Source organism: Alligator sinensis, unplaced genomic scaffold (genome assembly GCF_000455745.1).
Source record: "Alligator sinensis unplaced genomic scaffold, ASM45574v1 scaffold4_1, whole genome shotgun sequence".
In the NCBI taxonomy this organism is placed as follows: Eukaryota; Metazoa; Chordata; order Crocodylia; family Alligatoridae; genus Alligator; species Alligator sinensis.
The window spans coordinates 2,171,172-2,181,896 of NW_005841887.1; the positions used below are offsets into that span (position 1 = coordinate 2,171,172).

General features: G+C 47.8%; 1 protein-coding gene and 1 long non-coding RNA gene across 4 annotated transcripts in view; one reads left to right on the top strand and one right to left on the bottom strand.

Moving 5' to 3' along the window:
• Nucleotides 1-2,029: 2,029 nt before the first annotated feature.
• LOC112549267 lies at nucleotides 2,030-6,010 on the bottom strand. 3 transcript variants are annotated; one of them, XR_003092645.1, is made up of 4 exons: nucleotides 5,948-6,010; nucleotides 5,099-5,179; nucleotides 3,256-3,455; nucleotides 2,030-2,089 (listed from the first exon to the last, which is right to left on the bottom strand). It is a non-coding gene; the product is annotated as an uncharacterized LOC112549267 (long non-coding RNA). The 3 variants fall into 3 exon arrangements; XR_003092644.1 differs by adding an exon at nucleotides 3,023-3,081 and having other exon boundaries at nucleotides 2,039-2,089; nucleotides 5,099-6,004; XR_003092643.1 differs by having other exon boundaries at nucleotides 5,099-6,004.
• A 76-nt stretch (nucleotides 6,011-6,086) lies between these two features.
• The window catches only part of INSIG2 (insulin induced gene 2), a 20,927-nt gene continuing 16,288 nt past the window's right edge, over nucleotides 6,087-10,725 (top strand). Inside the window, exon 1 of the mRNA XM_006017890.3 lies at nucleotides 6,087-6,160. The gene's annotated coding sequence lies outside the window, so the exon portion shown is untranslated. The remainder of the gene's footprint in view (nucleotides 6,161-10,725) is intronic.

The window sequence follows — 10,725 nt, forward strand, 5'->3', positions numbered from 1 at the left end:
AACCTGGTGTGGGATGTTGGTATATAGGCTGGTAACGTCCATAGTCGCTAGGAGGGTGTTGCTGGGAAGGTGGTCTATGTTTTTAAGTTTCTGTAGAAAATCTGTAGCGCCTTGGACAAAACTTGCTCTGTGGGTGATGAGCGGTTTTAGGATTGATTCAACGAAACCTGATATTTCTTCAGTTAGGCTCCCATGGTTGGATACGATAGGTCTGCCGGGGTTCCCTTGTTTGTGGATTTTAGGGAGCATGTAAAAATTCCCCAGGTTAGGTAGTGGGGGGATCAAGGTCTGTAGTTTTTCTTGTGATCCTGTCGGAAATGATTTGATGGTATTGGTATAACAGGACTACAATGGTATAACAGGACTACAAGAAAAACTTGTAGTATGGTATATGAGGACTATGACACATTATAACCTGCCTGACAGCTGACTTCCCAGGTACTTCTCCACTCTTCATCCCCCTTCTCTCCCCCACCCAACCTGTCTCTCACCCATTGACTCCTCAATCTATATGTTCACTGACTGCCTGTCTTGGATGCAGCCCAGCCCAGCCTCTAGGTTCTTTACTTTTCATTCCACCCAGGAAGAGCACACACCAACTGCTGAAACTTCCTTAGCCTGACGAAGGGTTTTTGAACCTGAAAGCTTGCTTAAACATTATTCGCCAACTATTTAGTTGGTCTAATAAAAGATATCGGATTCACCCAAAGAACCTTGTCTGATAACTGTAGACGCATTTCTGGTGCTGCATCTAATCTGTTCCAATACTTGTTCTTTGTAGCGCTGTGTCTTGAGAAGCCAGTCTCACTCGTATAGGTCATGGCAAAGGGCACGAGATGTTTCACAGCTTGATTTGCAATTTCAGTATACTGATCGGTGAGGAATGCTAATTTTTGTATCCAAAAAATGTCATGAATTCTGGAAAAGAGATCAAATGGTGGTCAGAAAAAAAGATGCATCTCTTTTGACAATACATAAACGTGAAGAAGCACTTTTCCATGGGATAGCCCTCAAACCTCATTGTGTAGCAAAAGACTCATGTGAGCACTGCCCATGACACAAAACAGAAAATACCCAGGAGTGAAGAGGCCTGGCTTTATTTTTCACTGTCCCATCAAGCACAATTTTAAGCTCTCTTGGCATACCCTTTCTAGCAAGAGCATGTCGATGTAGACTACAATGTCTGCTTTTCATGAGAGGCAACATTTTTAATGCACGCTACCCCCCTACCACACCCTTGACTTTTTCCATCATGACTTTTGCACTGTTGATACAAACATCTGTACAAAGTTCCCAGTTAATCATATTCTTTTGCATAAAACAATTAAGGATATTGAATATAGCCTTGCCTTTTGTACTTGTTTTAAGCAGGCAGCACAACAGCAGGTCCGCATGTAGAAGATTAAAAAGTATAGCACACGATTATGAGCAAGATAGCCAATCCTTCTTCTTTGGTAGATTCATCTAGTTGAATAAAAAACCCAACAGGACTATTTTTTATACAACTACCTCTGCTTGCCAGTGATCAGAAAGATCTTTGATGTGGTGAGAAACTGTATGGTCTGCAAGAGGAATAATAGCAATGAGCTTTCTTAATTTTTTCACCCATTGTGCAAGTTAAAATTCCTTTTGTTCATGGCTTCCCTAAATTTTCAGCAATCATATGCGCGTCATCCACCTTAGCAATTAAAAAACTCACTTACAGGCTTGACAGTACTATGCTTGCCAGCACCACAACTGAAAGAGATCTGGGGGTCATAACAGACCACAGAATGAACATGAGCCACCAATGCGATGCCATAGCTGGCAGAGCTAATCAAACACGGGTGTGCATCTACTGATGCATCTGAAACAAGACTAAGGATGTCATCCTCCCGCTTTACTCAGCTTTGGTGAAACGGCAGCTGAAGTTCTGCATCCAATTTTGGGTGCCGCACTTCAGGAAGGATGTGGAGAAGCTTGAAAGAGTCCAAAGGAGGGCCACGCGCATGATTAGAGGTCTGGAGAGCAGGTCATATGAAGAGAAGCTGAAAGACATGGGACTGCTCAGCCTGGAGAAAAGACGACTTAGAGAGGACGTGGTGGCAGCCTGTAAGTATATAAGGGGCATACATCAGGGTCTGGGGAAGCATCTGTTCACCAAGGCACCCCAAAGGAAGCCAAGAAACAATGAACACGAACTGATTGAGGATTGCTTCAGATTGGAGATAAGTAAAAGTTCTTTACGACCAGAGTGCCATGGGTCAGGAACAAACTCCCTCCAGAGGTGGTACAGTCACCTACCCTGGAGATCTTTAAAAAACGTGTGGACGCACACCTTGCTGGGGTCATCTGACCCCAGTTGTCTTCCCTGCCCTAGTGCAGGGGGCTGGACCTGATGATCTCGTGAGGTCCCTTCCAGCCCCTAACATCTATAAATTTATGAATCCTTCAAGAGCATTTCTGTTGTCTTAACAACAAAATAACATAAGGTAGTGATTTTTTAAATAAAATTGTTACATTTCCTTTTAAAATAATCACCATGCATGTCTTTTACTTGTGGGTGTTTTGCCTCCAGAAGCTTTTGTAACTTTGCTGGATTCAGGCTGCTGTCGGGCAAAACTTGTCCACACTCAACACACTGTCCATCTGTCTTGTTTTTATCACCAGTCCAAGTAAAACCATAGTTAATGTAGCTTGCATGGTACTTATGTTTTGGTTTTTGATTCATTGCTCACTGGATAAAGAGCTTGTGACTGATTTGATATGCCGGCACATATAACAATAGAAGCACTGGTAATTACTTCCTGTTGTATTGAAATCTGGCATTTTTCCTGACTACTTTTCTTAACGTTACCTGTTTTCAGTCACCAATCCATACTTTTTCTTGGTAAATCAAAAATATAAAATATTAAGAGACAGTTCAGCACTGCTCTAACATTAAGGCACTTGTCAACTGACCGATTGAAATACGACAATGCAGAGACAGAATAATCACATTGGAACACCAGGCCTACATCGCTGCCAGATTTCGATCATGTACCTCTGTTTGTAAACTGTCCATCAAAACAAGGCGGGCAAATCTCATATCGTATTATTGTCCTATGAATAAAACATATGGCATGGATCGTCTCAGCAGAAAGGGTTAGGAAGACTGAGTTAATGTTTTTTTTATCAATAAGTCACCATTGGCAGTGCGTAGAAGGTGCATGAGGGTACACGTGCACCCCCCTGAGATTGGCTGCTGCTGATGGCATCTGCGGGGTAGCCACTCACCATCCAGCCCCCACTGCCGACGCTGCCGACAGCGTCTGGTCACCGATAGCCAACCTCCCACCTCACTGCCGCGGCCACCTGCCAGGGTCCCCATTCAGCCTGCCCTCGCTGCTGACATCACTGTGGCTGCCTGCAGGAGGTCCCCACTCGCCACCGCCGCTGACACCGCCACCTGTGGGCGATCACCGTGCCCCGCCAGCCTCAGGAGGCACAAGGCAGTCATGTAAGTGAAACACAAGAGTCAAATTGCAAAATTGCAAAAAATAATTAACAATAAGTATATTTTACAAACTTGTCTGCTGTTACCAATTTTTTTCCATGGAGCCCCCAAGACCTCCTCCTGGAACCCCAGGTAGAACACAATTTGAAAACCACTGATCAAAAACACTGGCCTCTCTCTTGCATCTAATCTCATTCGAGTCAATGCAACTGGGTTTAAGAGAAATCACTGGTGCTGCAGTGGATGTAAAGAGCTTGTGTGTGTGCACGTGTGTGTGTGTGTTTAGCTATTCACATGATCAGGGCATTTAGTGCTTATGTTATGATTTATTTGCACTTTTATTACAGCAGTTCTTCAGGATCATTTCTTTGCTGCTTTATGTTTTAGTGTTATTCATTCTTTACATAATCATTTCTCTTGTCACTCGTGTTATTACTTCATGGTGGTTTCCTCATTCCGGTAGTTCTCAAACTTTTTAGACTCAAGGTATCTCTCATTCTGCTCTAGGCAGCCCTCGGAAAACACCAGCTCTTACTTTTTACCCAAGTTTTTGACTACGGAATAATTGTTTTGTGGCAAAGAACTCAGAAAGCCCACAGCAAGTCAGAATCTTTTCAACACTATGGATAACCTATTTGAAACCTCTGGGTTTATCGTGTGAATCACATCTGCACACCTAACGGTGCTAACGTTGCATGGCACCCCACAGCACCCTTGAAAGGATCCAGGAGCAGATTGCGGGGAGGCGCAATGGCACAGTCACTCCCCACTCTCCTTTAATTCCTGGTCTACCCAAAGTTTAAAGTCACCTGCCTGGCAGTGGCAGCAGCATCTCTATTCAGGCAGCAGTGAAGGCATCACTTATTTTCATGCCTGATTATAATCTACCCGATTCCTTCTAAACTTTTCATACCACAGGTGTTAAACAACTTCCTTTCCTTTGTAATGGCCCTTATGATCAAATAATTGAACTATCTTTCTTTTGCAATTCCACTGCCTACTAGCTGCTCCTGGTAACGTGGTTCCTATTTCAGAGGCCTGCTGACTGTCTTTAGCTAAAAACATTAACTTAGGCATGAAAATACGTTTCAGTGAAGTATTGGTTGCGCTGTCATGATGTTCAAGACTAGATTTTGTTTTAGGAAGCTGAAAGAGATCTGTACATATATTTCTAGTGACTACAGGACTAATGAAACACACTCGATCTCTTTCTTTTTTGCCTAGTTTGTTGTGATGTTTATACATGATCAGAGCCGTCCCTTTGGGGGGGGGGGGGGTTGCAAATCAGGACTACCGCCCCGGACCCCATACTTTGGGGGGCCCTGCAGATAGTGCCATTGGCATGCGCTGAGGGCACCATCACGCTGCTCCGGCCACCCCCCACCCCTGCTCCAGCCGCTCCCAACTCCCTCTCCCCACCATTCGCCAACCCCTCCACTGCCATGTCCCCCCGCACAGGCTGATATGCCCTGGCCCCTGCACACGCCTAAGATTGGCTCTGTACACGACATACAACACAGCGAATTCATACGCGTCCCAATATGCATATATTTGTTTTTGCTTTGATCTTCAGCTGAATAATATAGCTCTAGGCCTCTTGTAAAGCTTCTAGTTTTTATGTACCTGAAAAAAAGCGCGTGCTGCGTTCACAGCCAGATCTAGACTTTGAAAAGGCGGGGTGCCCAGGGCGAGGTGCATCGTCACCTGTTAAACAAAACACGTTTTTCTCAAGTTAAAAAAGAAACTAGCTTTTCCAATACACTGGGAATCTAGGGCTGTATGATTCAGTTTCAGATTAGAGCAGAAACAAATGCAAGGAATTGAAAATAGCCCGCAGGGCTATGAAATAGGAGCTTCGTTACCAGGAGCAGCAAAAACAGGGCAGAGCGGCAGAGGAAAGGCTGGCTTGACCAGGGCAGGCAAGGGTCTTTGGGTAATGTGCATATAGAAAGAGACTCAAAGACCCTTGCCTGCCGATGTCCTTAGGCCAACCAAAAACCTAGCTTGCTGGGTGTGTTCAAAGATGGTTCAAAAGAGAGAGGGTCCTTAACCCCTGAGGATGAAGACCTCAAATTCAATGAGCCATGATGTCAGGAGACTCCTCAGCGCCCCCCACCACAAACACTGTTGCCAGGCAGGAGGGGAGGGGGGGGTTAAACTTTGGCTGCAGCAGGCACCAAAGGGGAGACCTGACTTTATTTCTGGCTCGTTGTCAGGGTCCAGATTCCTTCTCCCACCCGGCTGCACTACATGTACTAATGCCCTGCACCCCTTCCTCGCACCCCTGGGAGGCCCTGCAGGAGAAGCACCGTGTGAACAAGGCTTCACCCTCTAGCGGGGGGAACAGAAGCATCCCTCCTTCCTTGCATTTTCAAAAACCTCAGATCTACCCAAAAAAACTGCCCTGTGCACCACTCCCCCGAGGCAGCTGCTCCCCCCGTCCCCCTTCCAATCCGCCCCTCCCACGTGCACCACTCGACTGCAGCGGAAGCGCAGCTGCCCCGACCTCCGCAGCTCCCCTCTGCCGGACGGAAGTCCCTCCGCCCCTCCCTCCCTCTTCCCCGGCAGCCGGCCGGAAGTCCCTCCGCCCCGACTCCCCCTCCCTCTCTGGCCGGCCGGAAGTCCCTCCGCCCCGAGTCAGCTGCAGTGGGTTGAGGCGGGGGAGGGAGAAGATGGCGGAGCAGGGTGAGCGACGGTGGCGGCGCGGGGGCTTTGTGGGGTGGGGGATGATACTGAGCGTGGACGGCATCGCCTGCCCGCCGGGGGGAGGCGCCCGGGGCCTGGACACGGTGTCAGGGGCGAGGCTGGGGCAGCCCCTGGCTGAGGGGCCCCCAGCTGGGGGGGGTCTCAGGCCTGTCCCAGCTCTGGGGAGAAGCCCCCTGGGATGTGGGGCCCTGAGGTGGCCTCGCTGGGGCCCATCCTGCTCCCTCGGCTTTTGAGGGTCCCCCCTGGCCTCGCCTCCTCGTTTGAGGGGCACCATCAATTTGGGGAGTCATTTGCGTGGGAGCTGGCGCCAAGTTACTCTCCTTTTGACAGTTGTTAAGTCCCCGCGCCGCTCGGCCGTCCTGTGCCGCCCGTGCTGGAGGTTGCCCACCCCTGCGCCAAGGGATTAGAGGCGCTCGTGAGGGTGGTTGCCGTGACGCGGTGTTTGTAAGCCATCCGTGGTGGCAATTAAGTTAATTTGCGCGGAGCATCTTGCGTGGTCACGTGTGCATGCCCTCGTGCAAACGTTTGCGTTGAAGTAGCACGTCGTGGAAAGGATGAAGTGTGGCGAAAGCTGTCTCCTCACAGGTGTTGTCTCTGTCGCTTTCCGCTAGGGCTAGTGGCGACGCGTCGGGGGTGCATGTGCACCCCCTGACCGGCCGCGCTCCCCGCTTAGGCGATGGGGAGGGGGGCCCACAGGGAGATTGGCCACGGGGGGGGGGGGGGGACTCCCCCCCCAGTTGCTGACTGGTCCCTGGGGGGGCACGTGCCCCCTCCCCTCCCCCCCCGACTTAGGTGGCTTTGAATTTCCATTTTCAAAAGAAGAAAGCTCAGTGGTTCAACCATATTGTAGGTTCAGCATTCAACCTGTGATAGCACAGTTTAGACTGGAATGGAAATTTGGGATGAAATGTAACAAGACTTCAATTATCCTGTGTGTGTGATACCTTCATACTTCCTATTCCCAAAGATGTTGTTCATAATTGACTCAAAAGATCTTGATCATCTCTCTTATTAGAGGAGGCTAAGTGATAATGCAGTCTGTATACATCGGACCTATGTGAGGATCGTGGTGCAAATCCTGAAAGGTACCGAGTTGGTTGTTACCTCTTCTTTACAGGTGGAGGAGCTGAGGAGCAGAAGTAAGGTGACTCACTATGAAGTGTGCGGGCCGGGAGCGGTCCGAGGCCCTCGGGGGTTTTTCGTGCGGCGGGCTGCGGCCAGCAGCCCGGACACGCCGGGTCGGGGAAGACAGGCGGCACGCTAGAATTAGGCACGGACGCTTAGTGGTTGATTTAAGATTACTTTACTTACACCAAAGATGGTCGCGGTGCAGGCAGGAAAACTTGCTTGAGTAGTGGTTACAAAACAAAACAAAAAAAACTCGAACCTGCAGAACATAAGGGTACGTCGCAGTGGGGTTTCGGCGACGGGAGATGAACAAAAACCTCGAGAGTACGTCACAATGGGGTTTCGGCGACGGGAAGAAAAGAACTGCAGGACTTGAACCCCGGGTAGAGCTCTGGATTCACTCACACGAAGTTTGCTAGGCTCCGTGGAACAAGCGCGCAGGGAAGGGTACGTCGAGGGATCAGGCGGCGACGGGGAGAGGCGAGAGGTTGATCAGACCCCCATAGCCTTCTTGAGATACACGCTGGGTCCGATAGGCTCCGCAGCGCTTAGAGATCTTCACTGATAGTCGTGGAGTCCTCCAACTTGGGCGGAAACCACTCAAGCCTCTTATACAGCTAGCAAGCCAATCGCTAGCCGCCACGTGGGAATAATTTAGAACTGGCCAATAGTGGGGCACGAATCTGAATACAAATGGCGGGAACTCCTTGCAACGCGCATTTCCTTTCTGCAGCTAAGAAATGCACCCTGCAAAGAAAGCTACGAGTGGCGGGGAATAATTTAGCAGTGCCAAAGCACACACAAACAAAAATCACACCCTTGGGTTGTGACATGAAGTACTACAAAAAGTCAGTGTAGGATTAGGATTAATGAATCTCAGGGCGTATTCTCTTGCTCTAAACAATACACTGTGGTAGTAGCTCAAGAAAAGATGCTGGCTTTTACAAGCACATTCACAATGTGTATTGCTGCATTTGCACTAGAAATTTCATTAATCAGAGCAGTTAGATAAAATTATTTGAGCTTGGTCTAGAGCAGAGGTTCTCAACCTGTGGTCTGTGGACCACCGCTGGTCCGTGAGCTCCATCCGGGTGGTCTGCAGAAAGGTTGTGGAACAATTGAGAATATCTGTACTTGGCCCTGCACTTGATTTATTTTTTCTGACGACGGAGATTAAGTCATCCGCTGATAGCCTCAGCACTTTTCAAGTGGTCTATGAAAAGAAAAGTTTGAGAACCACTGGTTTAGAGTTTGCTTTGTTAGTAGCATGATTACAGGTGAATTATAGCTGTCAAGTAACTATAACTACAAACTGCTATCCCTTTCATCGCATGCTTTCTGTTGTACTCTTTAAGTTGTGTAGCAATGTCACAGTCTGATTTGGAGGTCCCACGGCTGTTTTGAGGATGAGTGACTTATTGCACTAATCTAATTTGACACAGGTCACTTGCCACACTCCCTGTCTTTCATTTTACTTGATGCTCAATTTCCCTGTCTTGTTCTTTGAGGGCAAGCATGATGTGAAATTACAATGGCAGCAATGAAGATAAACTTCCACTTTCTTATTTAAAGGAAAAAGTCTCTTAATGCAATGAAGTGCTGATGCAGTGCTGTTGAAACCAAAAATGTAAGACAGGTTTATTATCTTTCGTATCATGCCAGTGATGCATCATTAATTAAGAGGATAGCACAGTATCAACAGCAGAGACATGAGTCCTAGGTTAGGGCTGGGCTTTGCTAAGTGAGCTGTCTGACCAGAAAATCCAGGTAAAGTATAAGAGAAAATATCTACGAGAAGCTTATTTCCTATAAACTAGAATATGCCTTGTCTGATTCTCATTCAGTTAACAAGTCACATTAGCAACGAGATCTGTTAATATTCTGATCTGGTTATGTTTTAAACTCATTTAGCACTGTTGGAAATAACACAAAAATTAGGGTGACAGCAAATCTCAAGCACTCCTAATAATAGTAACATTGAAAGATGCTCTAAAGAACTGCCACATGAAGTTGGCACATGAACTGCCACATGAAATTGCATGTCCAGTACCAGGTATTTTTAATATATCTTTACAGTTGAAGTAATACAGCAACTGTAGTATGGCAAATATGGTAACTGTTAAGAGAAGAAAGTTATTTTGGCTGGTACCTATTGTTAAGAGAAGAGAATTATTTTGGAACTACTGGTCCATTGGCTCAACCTTAATTATATGCTAGGCTTCTGAGCAAATTGTGATTGGAAAAAAATAACTAAAGACTTGGGAATCACATCTGGGCACCCTCCAGCCTGAGTAGCCAGGTACCCATTTACAGCTGGGGACAGTCTTTGGTGAATCTCAAACTCACATCTCTAGAGCTGTAGCAAGATGCTAAAATTGCTCAGAAACTGTTTCCCTCTGCTAGAGATAAGGAAGCATTAGTGGTGTAAGACAGGGCAATTCATGTGAAATACTGTGTTAAATACCAATTACCTGTGGGCAGGAAAGATGAACACTCACTCAACTGCATTCAGAAAAGTCTTCTAGCATGGTCAGTAGAGAACATTGAGCTTGTTTCTGAGTGGAGACTAAAAGACCTTTGCTGTTTTAGCCTACAAAAATAAGGATGAGAGAGGTATTACTGTGGTCTATAAATAGGGACCTACCAAATTGTGTGATTTTTGTGGAAGCTGTGAAATTGAGTAGGCTCCACAAAACATAGTGGGCTCTGCAATTTTGGTTGCCTCATTGCCATCCCCCCTGCCCCAAACTTACCAATAAGCAGAGAAAAGGGTGGGAAGCCCCACAGTCTTGGAGCATGAGGGTGGAGGGGCAAGGGTGGAGGTAGCAGGGAGGGGAGGAAGGGCACAGCTGCTCACAGGAAGAGGTGAGGATGCTGCACAAACAGCTGCACCAGGGTCCCAGGTCAGCTGTGGGAGGCAGCCAGGAGACTGCACTGTGGTCCACAGAGCCCTGGCCTAGCTTGTTGTGCAGGGCTCTACTGACCCCAGTGCAGCCCCACAGCTGCCTGCCAGAGCCAGTCCAGGACCCTGGTGCAGCCCCTTGGCAGCATCCACCCTTGGGGGTGGCCCAAAACCGCAGTTTAATTACCCTGTTTAAGCCTGGGGAAACCATTAATCCACATGTAATAATATGTGAATGAATGGCTTCTTCGGGCTTTATTAGGGTAATTAAGATGCAATTTTGGGCCATCTGGCAATCTGTGGGGAGGGGCAAGACTGCTGGGGCCCCTTGGCCAATCAGAGGTGTGTGGCAGGACACTTGGTGTGCCTGCCACTTTAAGAGGTCAGGTAGTGGGCGGGGGATTTGGTGTCCCTGCCACTTTAAGAGGTCAGGTAGTCTGCTGAGACACTTGCAGGTGGGGTAACCTCTAATTATAGAGTCAGCTGACCCAGGGACTGGCAGGGGGGGGGCAGG